Source organism: Stegostoma tigrinum, chromosome 13, assembly GCF_030684315.1.
Source record: "Stegostoma tigrinum isolate sSteTig4 chromosome 13, sSteTig4.hap1, whole genome shotgun sequence".
Classification (NCBI taxonomy): Eukaryota; Metazoa; Chordata; class Chondrichthyes; order Orectolobiformes; family Stegostomatidae; genus Stegostoma; species Stegostoma tigrinum.
In genome coordinates, this window is record NC_081366.1 from 17,259,299 (window position 1) to 17,270,121 (window position 10,823).

General features: G+C 39.7%; 1 long non-coding RNA gene across 1 annotated transcript in view; it reads left to right on the forward strand.

The window, feature by feature from the left end:
- LOC125458133 (uncharacterized) overlaps positions 1–10,287 on the forward strand; it is a 153,813-nt gene extending 143,526 nt beyond the window's left edge. Inside the window, exon 3 of the long non-coding RNA XR_007248773.2 lies at positions 7,731–10,287. This is a non-coding gene — a long non-coding RNA (uncharacterized LOC125458133). The remainder of the gene's footprint in view (positions 1–7,730) is intronic.
- Positions 10,288–10,823: the final 536 nt, after the last annotated feature.

A 10,823-nucleotide genomic window follows, 5' to 3' on the forward strand; every position in this document is an offset into this window, starting at 1 on the left:
AGTCGTCTCATAGACAAATGAAACAATTATTCTCATGGATCACATCGCCCTCTGTGGATATTTCCTGTCCTGGCAAGATTTTGTAACAAGGGAGAAAAATGTGCAGGACCTCACCACCATCATTTCAACTGTCATTGATGTATCTGTCAATGAGGGCATCTGCAGGACTGAGCACCATATAATCCTTATGGAGACAAAGACCTGTCTTCTCATTGAGGATAACCCCCATCTTGTTGCCTGGCATTATGTATGGGATTTATTTTTAACAGATCTCAAAATTCAAAACTAGGTATCTGGGAGGCACCGTGAACCATCAGCTACAATGAAGTTGTGCTCTACCGCAATCTGCCATCTTGTGGCGACATATCACCCACTTTACCGTTACCATAACAAGGAGCTCAACTGTGGTACCATAAAGAGTCGAGGAGAGCATCCAGCAGCAGTACAAAGGATATGTAACAATTAGGTGTCAGACTGGTGAAGATACAATCCAGTGCTACTTGTGTTTTTAAACAGCCTAGGTATGAGGTGATAGACAGAGCCAAGTGATTTCACAATCAATAAATCAGATCTAAACTGTTCAATCCTGTCTACTTGTGAACAGTGGTGGAAAATTAAATAACGAACTAGAGGAGGGGGATCCACAAATATCTCCATCTTCAAATGAGAGGAACCAAAGCTCATTAATGCTATAGCCAAGGCTAAGGCATGTTCAGCCAGAAGTGCCAAGTGGATAACCCAACTAGGCCTGCTCCTGAGGTTTTCAACATCACAGATGCCAACCTTCAGCCGAGTCCATTCACTCCAAATGATATTAAGTAATATCTGATGATTCTGGATACAGTAAAGACTATGGGCCCTGACAACATTCTGGCAATAGTACTGAAGACTTGTGTTCCAGAACTAACCAGATGCCAAACCAAGCTCTTCCAATGCAGTTGCTATTGGCATCTACTATTGACAATGTGAAAAATTGCTCAGGCATGTCCTGCGCAGAAAAGACAGGACAAATACAATCAGGCCAATTACCCCATTCCCAGTCATGAACAATGTGTTTGTGCATTGAGGGGGTGGGTAGTGAAGGTGGCAAGAGGCAATAATCAACAGAGATACTAAGCTGCACGTACTATATAATAACGAGTTCTGTGATATTCAGTCTGGGTTCCTCGAAGGCAGCTCTTGACTTTATTACCAACTTGGCGTGAAAGTGAACAAAAGACCTAAATTCAACAAGGGAAGTGAGGACGACTGTCTTGGCATCAAAGCAGCATTTGACCAAATAAAGCATCAAAGAGCCCTGGGAAAACTGGAATCAGCAGCATATGAGGAAGAACTCTCTGCAGGTTGGATTCATCACTGTTGTGGAGAGAGAGCAATCATTTCAGCCCCAGGAGACCACTGCAGGTGTTCCTCGGAATAGTGCCCAAGATCTATAAATATTACGGCTATAACAGAACCTAAGAACCTGGGAATTCTGTGGCAAGTACCTCAGTTCCTTTATTCTCAAACTTGTCTACTGTCTACAAGGCACAAGCCCATAGTGTAATGGGATGCAATTCATTTGCCTGGATGAGTGAAGCACCAATAATAGCAGTAGTGAGGACGGGTCTTAGCTCCAGTGAAGTGGAATCTGTGTAGGTTGAGCTTAGAAAAACCAAAGGGCAGACAGTGAAAGTAGAGTTTGTATGTAGAGCCCCATGTTATGGTAATGTTAGGGAAGGTATTAAAAGGGTATTATACATGAAGGCTGTAAAGATATAGCTGTAATTGTGGGTGTCTTTAATCTGCAAATAGATTGGGCAAATCAAATCCCTAACAATACTATAGAGGAGAAATTCCTGGAGTATGTATGAGATGGTTTTCTGATCAATACTTTGATGAACCAACAAGAGAATAGGTCATTCTAGACTATGTCAATGCTGTCTGGAGCTGAAGGACCACAGCAGGTCAGGCAGCATCAGAGGAGCAGGAGAGTCAACTGCAAACTAGCTGTGAAAGGCCCCTTGGGGGAGATTGAACATAATGCATAGAATTCTTCATTTAAGACTGAAATTGGCACAATTGATTCTTTGACTGAATCTAAATACAAGAAACTATGGTGGTGTGGGATGTGAGTTGGCTATGATAAACTGGGGAGTGTTCCCTAAAGGGGTGACAGTGGATAGGCAATGGCACATACTTAAAGTGTGCATGAAGGAACTAGAACAATTGTTCATTTCTGTCTGGTACAAAAATGAAATAGGAAATATGGCCCAACCATGGCTAACAAATAAAATAAGCAATAGTATTAGAACCACGGGAAGGGCATTTAAATTGGATTAAAACAGCAGTAGACCTGACGACTGAGAGCAGTTTAGATTTCAGCAAAGAAGGCTAAAGGGATCAATTAAGAAGGAAAAATGAAATATGACAGCTAACCTGTAAGGAGCAGACAAACTGATTGTAAAAATGTCTTTAGGTATTTGAAGACAAAAAAGGTTAGTGAAGACAAATGTCGATTCCCTGCAATTAAAAACAGGTGGAGTTATAGTTGGGAACAAAAATGACAGAGCAATTGAATACGTAGTTTGGTTCTGTCCTCATAAGACAGCATAAATAACATTCCAAAAATGTTAGGGATCACATAGCCTAATAAGACGGAGGAACTGAAGCAAAACAGCAAGAAAAAGGTGTTGACGAAATTGGGATTGAAGGTTGATAAATCCCCAAAGCCAGATGAGCTACGTTAGAGTATTTAAGGAAGTGGTCCTAGAAATAGAATAGATTAGAATTTCCTTTATTTTCACATGTATTCCTGTACAGAAGTACAGGGAAAACTCCTTACAATGGCACCATTTAGGTACAGCTACCTCCGTACAAATCTTAGATACAAAAGAGAAATAAAAGGAAAAGTACTGGCATTACTTACAGTGTCGACAAAAACGTTAGAAATAAGATATTTATTATATAGCCAAAGGATTGACATTATAGCCCAGAAAAGAATTTCAAATAGCAATGCATTAGTAGTCATCTTTCAAGATCCTGTAGGCTCTGGAACAGTTCCTGCGGATCAGTTAGCCTGACCTTGGAAGAAGGGAAAATGCTAGAGTCCATTTTAAAAGATTTAACAGCAGGGCACTTGAAAAATATTGAAGTTGCAGAGAATTACCATTTACTTATGAAGGGGAAATTATGCTTACTAAATCTCTTTGAACTTTTCAAGAGTGCAACCGGTAGCGTTGATAAGGATGATCCAGTGGATGTGGTTTACTTGGACTTTCAAAGGCATTTGATAAGACCCCACATGGAGATTAACATGTAAAAGTAAAGTGTACAGGATTAGGAGTAGTATACTGATAAGGATAGAGAACTGACTGGCAGATGGTAAACAAGGAGTCATAATAATGGGTCATTTTGTGAGTGATAGCCAGTGATTAATGGGTGTTCTAGGCGACAGTGTTTGGACCCCAGCTGTTCACAGCCTCACTGCATATATAGCAATTTACATGTGTTAACTAAAAATATGATATATCCAAGCTTGCAGACAACACAAAGCTAGGTGGAAGGGTGAACTTGAGGAGATTTCAAAGATGCTTCAGTTTGATTTGGAAAAGTTGAATGATTGGGCAATTACATGAAAGTGGAAATAGAATGTGGATAAATGTGAGGTTATCCACTTTCGTAGCAAAGACAGGAAGGTGAATTATTATCTGAATGATGATAAATTGAGAAAGGTTCAAGCATGCAAGTGCAACAGATAGAGAGGGAGGACTGGAATAGGAACAGGGTTGTCTTGTTACAATTGGACATAGCTTTGGTGAGACCACATCTGGTATTATTGTGACCAGTTCTGATCTGTTTACCTGAGGAAAGATGTTCTGGTGATGGAGGGAGTACAACAAGGGTTTACTAGACTGATTGCTGAATGATAGGACTCAAATATGAAGAGAGATTGATCAATTAGGATTATACTCACTGGAGAAGATTGCTGGGTATCTCATAGAAAAGTGTAAAATTCTAACAGGACGAGACAGGGTAAATACAGGAAGAATGTTGCTGATGGCTGGATCTTCCAGAACTAAGGGGCACATTCTAAAATATGGGATAGACCATTGAGGACTGAGAAGAGAAGAAATGTGTTCATCCATGGAGCGGTGAGCCACCGGAGGGCTCTACCACGAAAAGCAATGTGGCTGAAATATTGAATGTTTTGAAGATAAATTTAGATATTATTCTCAGGGGCAAAGAGATCAAAGTGTATTGGGCATTAACTGGAACAGGACACTGAGTAGGAAGATCAGCCATGATCATAATGAATGGTAGAGGAGGTTTGAAGGGCCAAATGGCCTGCTCCTGTTTAAGTTTTCTATGTTTTTAAAACTTGAGGAGATTGATATCACAAGAGAAAGTAGCCTACTTGACTGGTACCCCATTTAACATCTTCAACATTCATTCCCTTCACCAACAATGCACGGCAACATGTAACATTGGCAAGATGCACTCAACATCTCCTTAAACAGCCTGTTCCAAACTCGCAACTTCTACCTCACAGAAGGAAAAGAGCAACAGAAACATTGAAACACCACCAGCTGCAAGCTCCCCTCCATCCTGACTGGTAAATATGTCACCATTCCTTCAGTGTCACTGAGGCAAAATCCTGGAAATCTCACCCTAACAGCACTGTGGGTTTATCTACAGCCCATGTACCGCAGCAGCTCAAGAAACCAGCTCACTACTGCTTTCTCAAGGGCAGTTAGGAATGGCAAATAAAATAGACCCTTTGGTCCAACTAGTCCACGCCGATCATATTCCCAAGCCAAACTAGTCCCATCTGCCTGCACTTGGCCAATATCCCTCCAGACCTTTCCTGTTCATGTATTTAACTAAATGACTATTAAACATTGTAACTGTATCTGCATCCATTATTTCCTTTGGCGGTTCATTCCAACATGAACCACTCTCTGTGTAAAAAAAGTTGCCTCCGTGTCCTTTTTAAATCTTTCTGTGCTCACCTGAAAAAAATATGCCCCCTAATTCTGAACTCCCCAACCATTGGAAAAAGACTTTTCTATTTTCTATTCACCTTATCTGTGCCCTTCACGATTTTATAAACCGCTTTAAGGTCAACCCTCAATCTCCTACTGTTCAGTGGAAAAGAAAGTCCCAGTCTGTCCATCCCATATTTATAACTTAAACTCTCCATTGCTGGCAACACCCTGGTAAATCTTTTCTGAATCCTCTTCAGTTTAATATTATCCTTTCCATAACAGGGCAGCCAGAACTGTACGCAGTATACCAGAAGGGGCTTCTCCAATGTCTTGCACAACCTCAACATGTCATCCCAACACCTAAGTTGAAAGGTCTGACCAATGAAGGCAAGCCTGCTAAACGCCTTAACTGCCCTGTCTAACTGTGAAGCAAATTTCAAAGAATTATGTACCTGAACTCCTAATTCTCTCTAAGATAACAAAGTGTGAAGCTGGATGAACACAGCAGGCCAAGCAGCATCTCAGGAGCACAAAAGCTGACGTTTCGGGCCCAGACCCTTCACCAGAAAAGCCCGAAACGTCAGCTTTTGTGCTCCTGAGATGCTGCTTGGAATGCTGTGTTCATCCAGCTTCACACTTTGTTATCTTGGATTCTCCAGCATCTGCAGTTCCCATTATCACATTCCTAATTCTCTCTGTTCTACAACATTACCAGGGGCCCTACCAGTAATTATATAAGTCTTGCAATGCCAGGCTGTTGCTTGACTAGTTGTGTAACAGCTCTTCCAATTTTGTCACAAAGCCCAGATGTTGGTAAGGAGGTACCAGGCTGAAGAATGAGGACCTTACAGGAGTGAACCTGTGTCTAGCATAAGGGAGTGCGCGAATGTTGGGAAATGGTATTGTTTGAAATTCCAGTGATGCTATAAGATCGGATTCACAGGAAAGGAGTTATTAGTTTCCTCTGTCTCCAAACTGCTTAAAGAGAGCTGCTTTAAAATCACATAAATAAGTCCTCTTAGAATTTGGACGTTTATGTTGACATCCCCTCGGGCAACTGTCTTTGCGGAGTTTGCATATTCTCCTTGTGTCTGTGAGGGTTTCCTCCAAGTGCTCCGGTTTCCTCCCACAGTCCAAGGATGCGTGGGCTGGGTGGATTGGTCATGATAAATTGTCCGTAGTGTTCAGGGATGCGTAGATTAGGGTTAGGAGGGGATGGGTCTGGGTGGGATGCTGTGAGGGTCGGTGTGGACTTGTTGGACCAAATGGCCTGTTACCACACTGCAGGGATTCTATGAATAGCAGTCTAATCCTTACCTGAGCTTCCTGCTTTGAATGAATTTCAGTCCGGTACAAGAATTATATTATACTGTAGATCCTGGGAAAGGATCTAGGAGGTAACAGTATCATCTTGGCAAACTGCTTGCCTTTAGCTTAGTTCTTGGGCTGACGGATGGTTGTTCTATCACCATCAAACGTTTTGGAAAACTCACACTTGAAGACCAGATCCAGATGTTTATGGATTCTGAATGCTTATTTTCTCCATGTAACATTCTATTATTCTGAATATCTATTTGGCTTAATCTATGAGAAATGTCTTTAGAAAATAAGCTCTCTTTCGTCAATCGAAATAAATGTAAAGCTGTAAAATGGGCTCCTAATTCACTAGACATTGTTGCCAAAAGTCAAAATTTACCTCATTGCCTATTCAGTGGAGTCATCATTAGGCATTAAAATCTTGTTGAAAATGGTTTACATGTTCAGAGCACATAACAGTAAAAACATTTCAGGCCCAGAGTGATCAATGTCAGCTTATTTTTTGAAAACACAGATGAAGATTAAAAACTGCAGTGCGAAAGTGGCTGCTGCAGCAGGCACATCAACGTTGGCAATGTGAGTTCTCCCTTGGCAGTCAGCAAGGCAGATCTGCAGTAAAGCTCTCCATGTAGGGGACGCTGCTACTGAACCAGCCCGGAGAGTCCCAGTAAACTGCATTTCTGCCTGGCATAATGGCAAGCTCTGTCTGATACAGGCCCTTGACCCTCGCAGGAGGTGTACCAATCACCATTGAGACAGTCTTTCTAGATGAAGAAATACAGGTATCTCAATTACTTTTATTCTTTTGCCTGGGATCACGTAAATAACTACAATGGACAAAACCCAAGTTTAAAAGAAAGAGTTATTTCTGCACCGAACTACGTATATTTTCATAATATTATGACAAATCCAAATAATGTCATAAAATAGGTTCATATTGAGAAGATAACAGTAGGCCACAAGTATTAATTTTTGCTTAAAAATACAATTTAAATAAATAGCCACTGTCCTTCAAGAATTGCATCACTGTTGTTTCCTATATTCATTAGAGTCACAGTTCTAACCCTATGCATATTGGATCTTTAAGGACAGAAGTTTCCTGGGGCCCATTAGCATTTTGGAGGAATTAATCTTCCCAGGACCGTGACATTCTGCACAAACCTGCAGAGGGAGAAAGATAAATCACTTACATTATCTTTAAAGTAAATAACTGAAATTGCAAGATAGTGTTGCTTATTTTGAGAACAAATCATCCAAACAGCAAATTTATATTAATCCTACACTTACATATTGGGTGTGTGCTGGAAATTTTAGTGTTTTGTTATTTGAAACACAAATCATTGTAGTAAAAGAATGCATGCAGAGACAGTACTGTTGGTAATAGGACTGCTGTTGTGTCTCGAGCCGGTGTGTTAAACATGGCTGTCTTATTTTGTTTCTGTACAGAATGTTGGAGCTTCAGTTTGACATAAAGGGAGAGTTGCAAGACACTGGCCTAAAGGATATGCTAGACGAGCAGATGGATGGATGCTAAGGAAGAAAGAATGGAGCAGAAAGGAATTTTTAAAAAAATCAAGTGAAAGCATAAAGGAAAGGAAAAATAAATTAATACAAAGAGAAAGACAGTGGAAGAATGACTTCGATTTAGGACTCAAGCTTTTCTGTAGCGTCAATCGTGGGAAAAAGCTGAATGTATAAGAAGGTCATGACCAGACGAGATAAAGAAAATGGAAACAATAAAATGAGAGGCAGGTGTTTAATGGTAAGAAGTGTAGGATGTGCTTGGAATACTTGTGAGCGAATCGAAAAGAAAACAGCCAATGCCTCTGATTTTTGATGCATGCATGATCCTTCTCAAATGTTTGTAATGAGACTAAAAGCTTTGTTGATGCAAAGATTAGTCAGTAGGGATAACCCAGGGTTAAATGTAACAGACATCTGTCCTTGTCGCAGTTGTCATTTGATATCAAAAAAGAATTAAAGCCAAAATTGTGGTGTAATATCTGATTTATGAAAGGGTGACAAGTCAAAATAACACCTCTGCTGCTATGGGGCAGGCTAATTAACTTACAGCACTTGTTAATACCTCCAGGGTCTAATTTGTTCACAGCTGTTCAACAATGAATAAACCACAGATAGGGGAAACAACTGTTTCTACTCAATAATTGTGCTAATCCCATCCCTGAATAATACTTCACTGAAACAAAAGCATAATGCGTCTGTTTCCAGCTACTTCTAAGCCCAGGTATGCCCATCATGGACTTTATCTGTAATTCTCCGCGTGATTAATGTTTATTTATATTTTCATCCATCTGCTTTTAGAAATACAACGAGTACTCTCATAACATGCAAAGTTCCGGAAGTTACGATAAGCTGCAAAATGCCTTCAAAGCACAGCAGCATTTTGAGTTCAAGTACATTAGTCACAAGAGGTTGGTATGCAGGTATGGTACATAATTAGGAAGGCTATTGCGATGCTATCCTTCATTACAAAAGGAAGTGAAAAATGTAATGAATGTAATAAATGTAATATTATGCATCCATTGTGCAGAACACTGGTGAGAATACTGTGTTAATTTCTCATGATCATTTAAGGGAGAATATAAATGCATTGCAAGTGACTCAGAGTAGATTTATCAGAATGATACATGGAATGAGTGAATTGTCCTATGGGGGTAAGTTAGGCAGGCTGGGCCTGGTTATACTGAAGGTTAGAAGAGTGAAGACTGATTTAATTAAACTGTAACAGGTCTTGATAAAATAGATGTGAAAGGGATGTTTCTTGTTGTAGGTCAGTCTAGGACTAAGTGTGCTGTTTTAATACCAAAGAGTTTCTGTTTCAGAACCGAGGTGAGGAGATTTGTTTTCCATCAGACAGTTGTTTGGATCTCTCTCCCTCAGATGGCAGTTGAGGCGGGGTTTTTAATTTTTGCTTAAGATAGAGGTCAATAAATTCTTGCTCGGCAGTAGAATTAAGGTTTAGCAATGTAAATGGAAATGTGGTGTTCAAAACACAAACAGATCAGTCATGAACATATTCTGGAGTAGAGCAGGTTTGAGGGGCCGAATGGTTTATATCTCTTTCTATTTTCGTATCAAGTAACCTCTAGCATGTAGCAATATGCGCAATATTTTCTATTCCTTTCAAACAGCTGTACAAACAGTGAACATTTAAAACACCGGGACAAACATGATCAATTGAGAATTTATTACACAATTGCTTGAAAGCTGATTAAGGTGCTAATTTAAAACAGCTGATGAAACGGAGGCCCATGTAAATACTCCGGTTTACTGAAATTGTTGAAATGCACTGCCTAGAGTATTCCCATTTGTATTTGGAATGGCTCTGATTATTATTTGCAATGTCTTCATTTTATTCATTGTTAAGGTCTAATTTGCTTGTGTGTATTTGATAAGTAGTTGTTGATCAAGTGATAACTGTAATTAAAAACAGGTATATCAATAAAATGATGAAGGGTCGAGGCCTGAAACATCAGCTTTTGTGCTCCGGAGATGCTGCTTGGCCTGCTGTGTTCCTCTAGCTCCACACTTTGTTATTTTGGATTCTCCAGTATCTGCAGTTCCCATTATCACTATACCAATAAAATGACCCTTTTGGCAGCTGTGGGGATGGATTGGATGCAGAAGGAATCTGTTAATGAATAAAGGAAAAAAAGTGTTACGCAGCAAGTACCTGAGTTTTCTGAAGGCCTACTGTAACTTCCTTCAGCTATTCCTTTGATTCATACTGCATTTGAACTGCTGCAGGTGAGGCATGATTCTGGAAAACACTTTGCCTGGCAAAGACAATTCTACAGGCATGATAAAGGAACACTTTGTTGTGGAATTAAGCTCGTAAGACTTTGCATTAAAAGTGTAGATCTTGATTTCCAGTTACCATGATTTTCTGGCCATGACTTTTTTCAAGAACAAGGCTATCTTGACTACATCACTGCAAAGGCACACAAAATGGATCATTCGAACTCCCTGAGTAAGTAGAGACTGATCCATCGCTATTTGAGAAATAACAAGAATTAAGATGAATCTAAAGTGACAGATTTGCATAATGTCATCATAAAACATACCATGTTTTGAATTAGTTTTCATCAGATTACAACATAAAAGTCCTTGTATGTTATTTAGTGTATGATGTTATAGGAATTTAAAGGAAATTGATAATTGAAATAAGCTAGATTTAAATAGAACTAGCTATCTTTGCTAATTTGTTAAGGTTTAATTATCGAAGTCTTACAATATTCGTATAGCAGGGCATTAGCTACTATTGTGGAAAATCCTCTTAGTCAAACTAATTTGCACAGACATGTCAAAATAAATATCGTTGCTACTGTATTTTCATTGCCGTAATTAATCTACTCAACAATTCAATGAATAAGGCTGTGAGTAAGAATTTGCTCATGTCGTGTTCGTTGCGACTCACATTTCATGTTTTCTGCCTGGCACCCCTCTGTTCTCCACTGGGAAATGATTATGCAACAATATAAAACCACAGACCCCTCAACGTAACTGCCTGGTGATGTT